Source organism: Protopterus annectens, chromosome 1.part1, assembly GCF_019279795.1.
Source record: "Protopterus annectens isolate FY-2018-M chromosome 1.part1, PAN1.0, whole genome shotgun sequence".
In the NCBI taxonomy this organism is placed as follows: domain Eukaryota; kingdom Metazoa; phylum Chordata; order Ceratodontiformes; family Protopteridae; genus Protopterus; species Protopterus annectens.
The window spans coordinates 769,643,690-769,658,871 of NC_056726.1; positions in this window are offsets into that span (position 1 = coordinate 769,643,690).

The window sequence follows — 15,182 nt, forward strand, 5'->3', positions numbered from 1 at the left end:
TTCCAAAAAAACACATCCCTTCCAAGTGAATTGGTTTGGGTTTTAATCCCCTGAAAAGTTGTTTTGTGACCTGTGTCCCTCGGGTAGATGGCATGTGGAGCGGCCACCAGCATGTGGCCTGGTGCCTAACTGCCCTTGTATGCAACTGCAAGTATTAAGTATGTGGGACATCCATCCCAAGGGCCATAATACCTCCATACTTCACAGTCTTCATCACACCAATAACTGAGTACAATGCACCCTTCTTCATGTACTTCCAAACACATCTTACAGTGATGTGTATCTGAAGTGTATCATCTTTGTCACATTGAGCTGTTGCACATCTTATTGGTCATACCTACTGCAGGTATTCTTTTTGCTGCATAAACATTACTGTTTGATGGTGCGGAACCCTCCTCAAGGTGCTATATCAGATGCATGTGTGATACCTGTTCCAGTGATGCACACAGAACATACATAGCTGTTTGACAACATTGATGGCATGGGTTACATTTATGACAGTGTGGTTTAAGCTATATATATATATATATATATATATATATATATATATATATTTATGCATGTATGTCATGCACATGCACACCAGTCAGCTAGCCTATATTGATCATAATGTCACATACAGGTATAGCAGTGTTCCTCTTAACACTTCCAGCAGATGTTACAGTGTCATGATGGTGTGCTTGATTACCCTCATAGATTGCTGACATGTCATAATAGTTTTCAAACCACAAAAAAGGAAAACGGAGGCTACAAATCACGCCAGCCAAAAAGGATTCAAGATTCTTTTACTTAATAAAGCTTTCTATTTTAAGCCGTTGCTTGCACTTCTTCAGACAAAGTAAAATAAAACACATTGCATTTTATATTCACAAGTGCTTAAGCAAACCCAAAATTAATTAAATAATTAGTGGCTTGGCTTGATTAAACCAGCCATATAGCAACCATAAATGCTTAGCTTAAAGATACAAACATACATAAGCATGTATATATATGTATGCACATATATATATGCAAACTATATACATGTGTATTAATTAACTAGCCCAACTACCTAGCATTATGCTTATAAACTATAACTTGTTTGTTATATATGTATACTGAAAAACCAACAATTAAATAACATCTTTATATATACATGTATACATATACACAATATTAAAAATGACAAAACAGAATACTTGATCATTAAGATATTTTCAAAATTTAAATATGCATGCATAAAAGTACTGCATATATAAAATCCAACTATCTCTCTAGAGCTTTAATGTTAAGCAAACATTTGATGGAACATGTATCATTAATGCCTGGATAGGAATAGGCATTAGTTTTCAGTTGCCAAAGAAGTTCGCGTTCTTGCAGCTTTAAATACCATGCCCCCCCCCCCAGGGTTCTTATCTACTTTTTCTACAATGTTAAACAGAAAACTATGAGAATTATTATCAATAATATGCTTAGCCAAGGCATTTGATGGATTTTGCCTGGATATAGCATATAAATGCTCATAAATTCTGTTTTTTAATAATCTTTCTGTTTTACCAAAATAATAAACCGGACAATCTTTACATTTTTACTTGAGATACACTGCCCTTGGCTCTCACAATTATATTTTATACCATTAATATAATATTTAATATACCTCTAATTGTAAAACTGGAGACTTCTTTGTATAAACTTGTAATATTTGCATCTCCCACTTAAACATACCCTTATTTACTTTATAGGGTTTAAGGAGGAAACTCAAGTGGAGGTTTTTCATGGAAAGAAGCTCTTTATATACTATCATTTTAATTTTGCACCTAATAAAGAGATAACAGTTTCTATCTTGCATGATGAATTCCCCAATTACTTTTAAAAGAACACCTCTAACTTGTATCAGCACATGAGGGTTAAAATTGTGTCAAAAACTAATATTATAATTAGTGTCATTTTGCTCTGATTCATACTTTCGGATCAATATTGTCCATTAAGGTATCATGAGATACACTTATACGGAAACAATAGGTGTTCCTCTAAATATGGACCCAAGTAAACCAGCTTTCCTTTTATTATTAATCTCCACAAAAACTGTGTTTAATAATTTGTCAGGATACCCCCTGTTGTTAAACATTTCCCAAACTTTCCAACATTCCTCTTCGAATGCTTCATCAGTAGAACACATTAGAGACGCGGACAAATTGACCTTTGACCCTCCCTTCTTTTTGATAATAGGGGTGGCAACTTGTAAAATGTAGGAAGGAGTTACTATATGTTGGTTTTCTATATATTTTAGTAGCGAAAACATTTCTTGTTATATCTTTGCTGATGTTAATATCCAGAAAGTTAATAGATGTGTCCCCAATTTCCTTAGGTGAATTCCAAAGGAACAAAGGAATTCATTTCACTAATCAACTCTATGACTTCATCTAGTGCACAATTAGCTATCATTAGAATGTCATCTTGATAGGCGTGTGTACACTATGATTTTCTTAAATAAGTCATGGGGAAAAAGAAATGTCTGTTCCCAGAAAGCCATTACTGTGTTCGCCAAAACTACCGCCAACCCGGGGGAACCCATCGCTACTCCTGTTGGCTGTAAGTATATGTCTTTTCTAAACATAAAATAATTTATTAATAAAATACTTCCAAAATGGAAATAATTAAGTCAACCTCCTTTCCTGGACACTTTTTGTAATAAAATTCACGCGCTCACTCAGCCCTATTGCGTGGGGATAACAGTATATAAGTTCTTAACATCTGCTGTCCACAAATATTAAATCAGTTTAAAGGGAATTTCATTAAGACTCTTCAAAACATGCCAAGAATCTTTACATATCTGGCTTTCGGTCTTAAGGTACTCTTTCAATTTGTTATCGACCCATTTGGCACAAGGGTAGGTGATGGAATATCGTCCAAGTCTATTATAGGCCTAAATGGGGGGTCTTGAATGTTTTTATGTAATTTCGGAATGCCAAACAGCACCGGTGTAGTGGGTGCTGGCATAGAGAAATAATGGTATAGGTCTAATGTAATACATCCATCAATAAACAATTCACTTAAAAAGTCCCTAATAATTCTTTTATGAGGCAGTTGAATTCATTCAGTGATACTTTTTTGTATTCTTCACTGGAAAGTAAACAATGCATTTTCTCAAAATAATCATTTTCATACCTTAGAACAGCTCCACCGCCTTTATCAGGCTTCATTACTCGTATTTCATGTATCCTGATATGTGTTATTATATCAATTTCTTTAGATGACAATATCTTATTTTTACAAATTTCTTTGTGTAAACCTCTTAGGTGAATTTCGGAATTTTTTTCAAAAATCACCAAATTATTATCCAAAGGGGGGTTAAACACACTCGAAACATTTTCAGTCCTATGTTGAAAACTATCTTGATCACCAGAAAATATTTTTAGATTTAATTTCCGTACAAACATTTTTAAATCACATAATATTCTGGCAATGTCAAATTTGGGTGGTACAGCAAAGGAGAAACCTTTAGCTAAAAATTCAATTAAATCAGAACAAATATCAAAATCCGTAAAATTGTATACTTTAAAGTCATTACTCTTACTTAATAAGATGTTAACGGAACCTTGATTATCACCATCCATCACATCTATCGGCCTTTCCGCTTTTGTTGGTCAATAACAGCCTTGTTGTGACCCTTTGGTTTCAACCTGTTTTCTTCCGAGGACCATGCTGATTGTGTTGAAAACCCTGTGACTGATTTACATTAGGCTGATTATGTTGGTTACCAGCTTTCTTTTTATCATTAATTTGGTCACTGCGCCGCAAGGCTTGAGGAGATATTCCAGTGTTCGAAAGTTGGCTATTGTCAATATTAAGAAAGGTATCTAAATCACCTTCTCGTAAATCTTGTACATCTGTGCCCAAAAGATTGGTGTTATTATGCATGGTGGGGAACTGACATGTCACTTTTATTGACCGGTGGATCCGGATAGGCAGTCCCTCTTTCATAGGCTAAAACATCTCTATGTATTTTTCTCTTTTTTGTCTCACCAATTTTACTAATTGAAACATTGATACTTGAAAAGATTCTAATGTAGTCATATTCATAGCGAGAAAAACAAGGATCAGTCTTTATCAAATTATCCATGATGTTTAACTTATCTTTCAACACTGCCATTTGATTAGTATACTCTTCTATTAACAGCTCCAAAAACTGAAACCCTTGTTGATCAAAATGCCGAATTAATCGTGAATGGAATTCAGTTTGTTTTGTTGTTCCTGATGGGTATTTCCACTGCCGGAGACCCTTAGGAACAATTTTCAAGATTTGTTATACATTCACAAGAGGTAAATGACTTCAACCTGCAACTTCTTAAATTTCAATAAATATCCATCCAGTTGTTTAAGGTTTGTAACAATTTTGCAGTTGTTGTCATTTTCCTGCATGCTCTGCTGGTTTTCTGTAACAGCGTTCCCGGGTGGGTGGAAATTAATATCAGGAACTTTGCAGAACTCCTCCAATATTGGTAAATTATTGAAAGTATCACTGTTCTCACGTTGACACCCATTAGCAATTTGAGTTACTTGCCCCCTTCCTTGTCGGGGAGGCAAGCTGTTTGAGGGGGAAACGTTAGAACTTACTGCACCAGCGAAGGTAGTTGGTAAATTGTTAACAGATGAGAGCCCCAAAGGTGGAAGCGTTTGAAAAGTTGTTCCTGTTCTAGGTCGCACCAATGGAATGTTAGCAACACTTTGGGACTCAACTTTGGTTGCTAATACTTCGACACGCTGTGTCAGTTGTTGAATTAAAGCCGTAAGATATCCAACTGCATCGCCATCACGATTAGGCACATTAGCAGTTGGACTTGAGTTAAACAAATACTGTGACTGCGATTGTAAGCCGCCGTTGCTTTCAGCCATAAACAAAATAAACTTTCCAAACCACAAAAAAGGAAAACGGAGGCTACAAATCACGCCAGCCAGGCGATTCAAGATTCTTTACTTAATTGCTTTCATGCAAACCGTTGCTTGCACTTCTTCAGACAAAGTAAAAATAAAACACATTGCATTTTATATTCACAAGTGCTTAAACCAAGCCCAAAATTAATTAAATAATTAAGCTAGCTTGATTAAACCAGCCATTTAGCAACCATAAATACTTAGCTTAAAGATACAAACATACATAAAAAACATGTATATATATGTATGCACATATATATATGCAAACATATACATGTATTAATTAACTAGCCCAACTAACTAATATTAAAGCTCTAGAGAGATAGTTGGATTTTATATATGCAGTACTTGTATGCATGCACATTTAAATTTTGAAAATATCTTAATGATCAAGTATTCTGTTTTGTCATTTTTAATATTGTGTATATGTATACATGTATATATAAAGATGTTATTGAGTTGTTGGTTTTTTAGTACACATATATATAACAAAAACAAGTTATAGTTTATAAGTATACGTTAGGTAGTTGGGCTAGTTAATTAATACATGTATATGTTTGCATATATATATGTGCATACATATATATACATGTTTTTTATGTATGTTTGTATCTTTAAGCTAAGTATTTATGGTTGCTAAATGGCTGGTTTAATCAAGCTAAGCTAATTAATTATTTAATTAATTTTGGGCTTGGTTTAAGCACTTGTGAATATAAAATGCAATGTGTTTTATTTTTACTTTGTCTGAAGAAGTGCAAGCAACGGTTTGCATGAAAGCGCTTATTAAGTAAAAGAATCTTGAATCCTTTTTGGCTGGCGTGATTTGTAGCCTCCGTTTTCCTTTTTTGTGGTTTGGAAAGTTTATTTTGTTTATGGCTGAAAGCAACGGCGGCTTACAATCGCAGTCACAGGATTTGTTTAACTCAAGTCCAACTGCTAATGTGCCTAATCGTGATGGCGATGCAGTTGGATATCTTACGGCTTTAATTCAACAACTGACACAGCGTGTCGAAGTATTAGCAACCAAAATTGAGTCCCAAAGTGTTGCTAACATTCCGGTGGTGCGACCTAGAACAGGAACAACTTTTCAAACGCTTCCACCTTTGGGGCTCTCATCTGTTAACAATTTACCAACTACCTTCGCTGGTGCAGTAAGTTCTAACATTTCCCCCTCAAACAGCTTGCCTCCCGGACAAGGAAGGGGGCAAGTAACTCAAATTGCTAATAGGTGTCAACGTGAGAACAGTGATACTTTCAATAATTTACCAATATTGGAGGAGTTCTGCAAAGTTCCTGATATTAATTTCCACCCACCCGGGAACGCTGTTACAGAAAACCAGCAGAGCATGCAGGAAAATGACAACAACTGCAATATTGTTACAAACCTTAAACAACTGGATGGATATTTATTGAAATTTAAGAAGTTGCAGGTTGAAGTCATTTACCTGCGCGAATGTATAAACTTGAAAATTGTTCCTAAGGGTCTCCGGCAGTGGAAATACCCATCAGGAACAACAAAACAAACTGAATTCCATTCACGATTAATTTGGCATTTTGATCAACAAGGGTTTCAGTTTTTGGAGCTGTTAATAGAAGAGTATACTAATCAAATGGCAGTGTTGAAAGATAAGTTAAACATCATGGATAATTTGATAAAGACTGATCCTTGTTTTTCTCGCTATGAATATGACTACATTAGAATCTTTTCAAGTATCAACGTTTTAATTAGTAAAATTGGTGAGACAAAAAAGAGAAAAATACATAGAGATGTTTTAGCCTATGAAAGAGGGACTGCCTATCCGGATCCACCGGTCAATAAAAGTGCGCATGTCAGTTCCCCCACCATGCGTACACACACCAATCTTTTGGGCACAGATGTACAAGATTTACGAGAAGGCGATTTAGATACCTTTCTTAATATTGACAATAGCCAACTTTCGAACACTGGAATATCTCCTCAAGCCTTGCGGCGCAGTGACCGAATTAATGATAAAAAGGAAAGCTGGTAACCAACATAATCAGCCTAATGTAAATCAATCACAGGGTTTTCAACACAATCAGCATGGTCCTCGGAAGAAAACAGGTTGGAACCGCAAGGGTCACAACAAGGCTGGGACCAACAAGCGGAAAGGCCGATAGATGTGATGGATGGTGATAATCAAGGTTCCGTTAACATCTTATTAAGTAAGAGTAATGACTTTAAAGTATACAATTTTACGGATTTTGATATTTGTTCTGATTTAATTGAATTTTTAGCTAAAGGTTTCTCCTTTGCTGTACCGCCCAAATTTGACATTGCCAGAATATTATGTGATTTAAAAATGTTTGTTCGGAAATTAAATCTAAAAATATTTTTTGGTGATCAAGATAGTTTTCAACATAGGACTGAAAATGTTTCGAGTGTGTTTAACCCCCCTTTGGATAATAATTTGGTGATTTTTGAAAAAATTTCCGAAATTCACCTAAGAGGTTTACACAAAGAAATTTGTAAAAATAAGATATTGTCATCTAAAGAAATTGAATTAATAACACATATCAGGATACATGAAATACGAGTAATGAAGCCTGATAAAGGCGGTGGAGCTGTTCTAATGTATGAAAATGATTATTTTGAGAAAATGCATTGTTTACTTTCCAGTGAAGAATACAAAAAAGTATCACTGAATGAATTCAATCAAGCCTATAAAAGAATTAGGGACTTTTTAAGCGAATTGTTTATTGATGGATGTATTACATTAGACCTATACCATTATTTCTCTATGCCAGCACCCACTACACCGGTGCTGTTTGGCATTCTGAAATTACATAAAAACATTCAAGACCCCCCATTTAGGCCTATAATAGACGGACGTAATTCCATCACCTACCCTTGTGCCAAATGGGTCGATAACAAATTGAAAGAGTACCTTAAGACCGAAAGCCAGATATGTAAAGATTCTTGGCATGTTTTGAAGAGTCTTAATGAAATTCCCTTTAAAACTGATTTAATATTTGTGACAGCAGATGTTAAGAACTTATATACAGTTATCCCCCACGCAATAGGGCTGGAGTGGGCACGTGAATTTTTATTACAAAAAAAGTGTCCAGGAAAGGAGGTTGACTTAATTATTTCCATTTTGGAAATTATTTTGGCGAACAATTATTTTATGTTTAGAAAAGACATATACTTACAGCTAACAGGAGTAGCGATGGGTTCCCTGGTTGGCGGTAGTTTTGCGAACACAGTAATGGCTTTCTGGGAACAGACATTTCTTTTTTCACCATGACTTATTTAAAAAAATCATAGTGTGGTACACACGCTATCAAGATGACATTCTAATGATAGCTAATTGTGCACGAGATGAAGTCATAGAGTTGATTAGTGAAATGAATTCCTTTGTTCCTTTTTTGGACTTCACCTATGAAATTGGGGACACATCTATTAACTTTCTGGATATTAACATCAGCAAAGATATAACAAGAAATGTTTTCGCTACTAAAATATATAGAAAACCAACATATAGTAACTCCTTCCTACATTTTACAAGTTGCCACCCCTATTATCAAAAGAAGGGAGTGGTCAAAGGTCAATTTGTCCGTGCCTCTCGAATGTGTTCTACTGATGAAGCATTCGAAGAGGAATGTTGGAAACTTTGGGAAATGTTTAACAACAGGGGGTATCCTGACAAATTATTAAACGCAGTTTTTGTTGAGATTAATAATAAAAGGAAAGCTGGTTTACTTGGGTCCATATTTAGAGGAACACCTATTGTTTCCGACAGTGTAATTCGCGATACCTTGCCGGACAATATTGATCCGGAAAGTATGAATCAGAGCAAAAATGACACTAATTATAATATTAGTTTTTTGACACAATTTAACCCTCATGCCATACAAGTTAGAGGTGTTTTACAAAGTAATTGGGAATTCATCATGCAAGATAGGAAACTACATTCTTTATTAGGTCCAAAATTAAATGTAGTATATAAAAGAGCTTCTTCCATGAAAAACCTACTTGAGTTTCCTCTTAAACCCTATAAAGTAAATAAGGGTATGTTTAAGTGTGGGAGATGCAAATATTGCAAGTTTATACAAATAGGTTCCAGTTTTACAATTAGAGGTATTAAATATTATATTAATGGCAAATATAATTGTGAGAGCCAAGGGGTAGTGTATCTCGCAAAATTTAAAGAATGTCCGGTTTATTATTTTGGTAAAACAGAAAGATTATTAAAAAACAGAATTTATGAACATTTATATGCTATATCCAGGCAAAATCCATCAAATGCCTTGACTAAGCATATTATTGATAATAATTCTCATAGTTTTCTGTTTAACATTGTAGACAAAGTAGATAAGAACCCTGGGGGGGGGGGGCATGGTATTTAAAGCAACAAGAACGCAAACTTCTTTGGCAACTGAAAACTAATGCCTATTCCTATCCAGGCATTAATGATACATGTTCCATCAAATGTTTGCTTAACATTAAAGCTCTAGAGAGATAGTTGGATTTTATATATGCAGTACTTTTATGCATGCATATTTAAATTTTGAAAATATCTTAATGGTCAAGTATTCTGTTTTGTCACTTTTAATATTGGGTATATGTATACATGTATATATAAAGATGTTATTTAATTGTTGGTTTTTCAGTATACATATATATAACAAAAATAAGTTATATTTTATAAGTATACGTTAGGTAGTTGGTCTAGTTAATTAATACATGTATATATGTTTGCATATATATGTGCACACATATTTATACATGTTTTTTATGTATGTTTGTAGCTTTAAGCTAAGTATTTATGGTTGCTAAATGGCTGGTTTAATCAAGCTAAGCTAATTAATTATTTAATTAATTTTGGGCTTGGTTTAAGCACTTGTGAATATAAAATGCAATGTGTTTTATTTTTACTTTGTCTGAAGAAGTGCAAGCAACGGTTTGCATGAAAGCGCTTATTAAGTAAAAGAATCTGGAATCTTTTTTGGCTGGCGTGATTTGTAGCCTCCGTTTTCCTTTTTTATGTCATAATAGTTGTACAGTTGTGGTTATGCAGAACCAACTTTGATCACTCCAAATCACCAATGCTATGTCAGAGATATTGGATTACTGATGGCATTATTCTGATATTGTCCATGATTGTGTGTGCTTCTGTTTTCTGTAGTCCATTAGCCTTTAACTGTGTCCCACTTGCTGGAGACCTCTGCTGACATTGCAGTCATATTCAAGCAAATCAGTCTGCACAGTTTCACAATATGCACCCAACCCCAATTGTGTATAACATCCCTGATAGATATATTCTCCATTGTTTATGTCAGGATACTTATATCACAAAGACATCTTCTCCATTCTTATGTCACCTTGTCTGACAATCACATAATATACATTCTCATAGAGCAGTACTGTACCATGCTGATATGTGATTAGTGTTCCTGCTACAACTGTCTTCAATTTACACGCCCTCATCTGTTGTACATTATGATGTTTCACCCATCTTCTTTCCCTGTCTTCATTTCTACAATTCATGTGTGTGCCCCTATTCAATATGCACACTTCCCCTGACTTTTTATTTTACATGGTAGTCCATGTAACATTACAGATCATTTGCATAACTTATGTGCAGAGTGCCTGGAATGTGAGTCCACAATACTCTGCACTATATACACTATTTTGTAATGCGTTTGGACCATATACATTGCTATATGATAAACCCTGGTAATCACTGTGGCATTCCATGCAATCCCACTAACCTAGTTTGCTCACAGGTAAACGGGTTTGCTATCCGTGTTGCTTTACATGGTTTCTTGTCCGGCAACACTATTGCCGGTCATGAAACTGCACTTATTTATGTTTAAATGTGGTGCATGGCATGAATATGTAATTACTGCTGCAGCTTACTGCGCAAACATGTAAACTCTATGTAGGCTTTGCAGAAAGCCTACAATGAGTTCATTGAATTCTGCAGTGGGTGTTTTTTTTTTAATTTCAAAATTTACAATAAAATGGTTCCCGATGTCTTTGTTTTCAAGCTATAAAGAAACTGAGCTATAATAACACATAATCCAATATTATTTTCTTTGGAAATGTCATATTATAGTAAATCTAAGACCCCCAAATTTCTGTTGCTCTGAGTAACTGAATTATAAAATTTACTTTCTAAATATATATATATATATATATATATATATATATATATATATATCAATTATCTTTAATATAGGACTTTTTTACAAAATGACTGAACTATTCTATTTGCCTGATCATTGATTTAGTTGTTTTAAATAGAGCAACCCTGGGATTCAGAATAGCACTAGGCCAACCACTGTTTATCTACAGGGTATGAAAAAGCGTAAAGCTCATTAAGACTTAGCATAGAAGAAAAGCAGTGCGAACAGCAAGCTATTAAATATCCCAGTTGTGGTCAGAAGATGGGCTACAATGTAAGCACATAACCCTGAGTATCAGCTGCAGTATACAACAAGAAAGTTTAATAAAACTGGTGTGTGCACACCCCTCAAAACTGTCCTGCATGTGCGCATGTGCAAAAGAAGCCGAAGGATGGGAAAGGCAGATAACCACTGTAAAGGGCCAATACAGTGTGTTTTCATCTATATTTGAACAAATTAAAGGGTGGAAATAGGAGTATAGGAAATTATGGAAAGGGGAAAGCAAGCAGAGGGAAGTACAGATGGGAATGCTAAGTAATGACTAGGATGGTGATGGGGAAAGGATGGTAACATTTTTTTTTAGGATAGGCACTCATTTTATGTAGATAAAGAGAAGGTACATTGAGGAAAGAAGTAAAGTTGCATGAAGCTAAGAGGGCTAGGCTAAGTAGCAGGTGGACATGAACAAACAGAAGACAGAAAAAAATGACACAGGGATGTGATGACACACTGATGGAGGGGAACACAATGGACTGGAAAACATCAGACAACCAGATCCAAAACAACAGTGATTGGGAGGACTGGACACCAAACAAGAGTGGGCATAAACACAAGGGAGGTGAGCACTGAGATGGGGGCTAGGCTGAGTATGGCCAGTACTTCCTCTCTGTGTGGGAACCAGCTTTTGATCAGACTCCACCTTTGAAACCCTCATCACTGGACTCTGGCTGTGATGGCAGTGTCACTGTGGGGAAGGATCACACTCTGTACAAGCTGCAGAAAAGCTCATTACAGGTGGCAAATGTGGCCATCCAGATGCTGGTCTACCAGTTCCATGACTGCCTCTTGAAGCCTCCCAGAGTTATATTTTGAGAGATGGCCTGTGCCTCGCCGCTTTAGTCAGGATGTAATAGGCAAGACTTCCCTGGATTCTGTTCAAACAGCTTTTTATTATGTACAAGCACATCAGAATTGAGGCTTAATAACATTAACTTAGATAAAATTATATACACAATCTAGGTATTACACTCATACATGCTCACTCTCTGGCTGCATTCTCAAAATGGCACTCAGAAGCTAGCATGTGCTTGCTATTTATGTGCATGTTCAGTCCTTGAAATGCTTCTTAAAGATACAGCACACATGCTCTGTTTTATATCCTCCGTCTTTGAGAAATAGGTTATGGAATATTGACAATATCAGTTGATATACAATCAATACAAATAATTTTTGTCATGCAGTTATACAGAACTAGATACACATATATCAGTGGCGGATTTAGGCATGGGCACAGGGGCGTGCACCGGCCCCTTTTTAAACTTTCTTTTCTTTCTTTTTTTTTTTTTTTTTTTTTAATCAGGTGCATCTTCCAAAAGAATCTCTCACCAAATGCTCCTAGGAAATCAGAGTTGCAATTGGAGGTCCGTAGTCAGATGATTTTTTTTTTTTTTTTTTTGACAATTCTCCTCCAACTGCATCTCCATTGTAATTTAGGCAATGCTTGCTATTGAGAGCAGTGAAGTATTGTTGATTAAAAGTTTAGTTAACCTTTTGCCAGAAGATCCAGTTTGAAACTAAAATACCAAATGACCCTGAAACTGTCCTTTGAGTGTGAGGGAGTGATCTGCATCGAGGTAATTTGCTAATGATTTTATTGAATTACCAATTCAAGGTGCCAAAGAAGCTGTGCAGTTTTCTCCTGACAGAGTACATGCAGTTGAGTTCTCTACAGTCTGTAACTGACCGCAAGTACTGATTTTAGTTCTCCCTTAAACTAGTTTTTGCACAGGCTCAGTCTCTCTTCATTAAGTGCAAGTTAACTGACTGTAACCAAATCACCTCCCTTAGTGCAACTCCCAGTAATTGACGACTTCTCAGCCTTTTTGATATGTCATATACAGCCCAACTCCTTTCAGGAAAATAGTAAATAGTTTTACTATATTAATAATTCTGACGAAATCCAACCAGGTCCTAACTTTTAAAGAAAATGTTTGACTACAGCATGGAAGGTTAAACTCTCATGCATCCCCCTGCCTGCCTTAAACCTCTGACTTGGTATTGCTGGCAGAAGTTACAGGTCCAAGGGAGAGAATGGCTTTGACAGTTACGTGTTACTGTTAGACAATCGAGGGCTATAAAAACACTGAGTCGAGCTCCGATCACTTTTGTTCTCAATACAGCACAAAGTCAGGATGTGGGGTCTTGCATGAACCAACAGATTGGCAAATACATGCTTCTTCTGTCCATCTTCTGTAAGGCAAGAAGCCTTCCAGTCAGCACCCAAGAGAAAGGCTTTATATCCCTGTTAAACACCAAAGACTCTGGCTACAAAACTAGCCTGGGGAAGTGCCAAGCAACACAACTACTGCAAGGACAGCACCAACAGAACTGTTCCCGACAACACTGATAAGTAGCTACATGCAAAACAGATATAAAGAACTGCTGTAATGGGTTTTGCACAGTTATATAAAAGTGGAGCTTTTAATATATCTTATATGGTTGTCTGTTTAAATATGTAAATGCAGGCTGTATGCAAAACCATTACAAAGCATTGTTAAATTAGTTGCAACACATCATTAATTATTTCCAGCACAGCTCTCAATGAATCAGGGACAAATCCAGAAATAATCAAGGACCCTTTTAAAATATTAGTACTGTTAACTTCAGACATAGGCAGAATAATAGAATGTGAATTTTCTGTAGTATTATTAAATGAAATTCACCACCTTTATTCCAAAAGTCACCAGTTTTAGGAGAGGGAGAGAGAGAGAACTACATATGGAATCAAAATGGGGGACATCCCTGAAAATCACCAATAGTTTTAGAGGTATGGACAGCATTTGCAGTTTTACATAAAGTAACACCCCCCCCCATCACACAGTCACTCACATAGTTATCTTATCACTATAGATAGACCCCCAGATTCATGAAGCCTGCACCAGGCGGAGGCGTAGCATATGTGGGATAACGCCAAACATATAAAACCGCTGGCTTTCGAGCGATTCAGGTACGAATTAACCAACTCCTACATGCACTACCGGGCGCATGCCAGATCTACGCAGCCCCTCAGAAAGACATAGGTAATATGCAAATCACCCTTATGCGCAGTGTCGCATTATGCTAATGAAGGCATACAAGCAATTCACGCAAGTGGTGCAGGTGTAGTTAAAGCCCGATGGAAGCTCATGTAACAAACCAAAAACACGGTTTACATTTTCCCCAAACAGAACATCGGACTTATGCAAGCTTGACCAGACTTCATGTATTACGTGCTAACATATGCCAATGGTGAAATAGACACAGCCAGTGGCACAAGAAAAGATGCTGTACAGCACCTAAAAACAACATTTAATGTCATGTCCACAGTAACACACAGTACAAATACAACCGCAGGGCATGTGTGCAATAAACAGGGAATACAAAGGAAATATATACAAATGTCATAAAATCACAATGTAAGACAAATCAGGATTGTACTTATAGTACGCAGAATGGTAGGGCATTGCACACCACAAGGCAAGGCGCAAGGATTGCCAAGGGAATTTGGCGCTAATAGAATTAACAATCCAGCAAAAGGGCAGGGAAACTGAAACGAAACGCCCCCGGATTTGGAGCCCTAGGGAAAAAAGGAGGGGAGGTGAAATGCAAGAAGGGTGTCCCCCTCAGAAACAAAGCAACAAACGGCCTGGGCCCTTCAAGAAAGCCAGGCTGGGGGAAGGGAAAAGAGCAGGCCCTGGTGCCCAAAAATGGTAGGGATGAAAAATTAAAACCCCCAAGGATCACGCCCAAAATGCACAAAAAAAAGGCAGGGAAAAAAGGGTCCGGGGTTTAAAAAACAATAGAATTAAAACCCAATCAAATCACCCAAAGACCATCAAATTTTAAAAAGCAAAACAGGA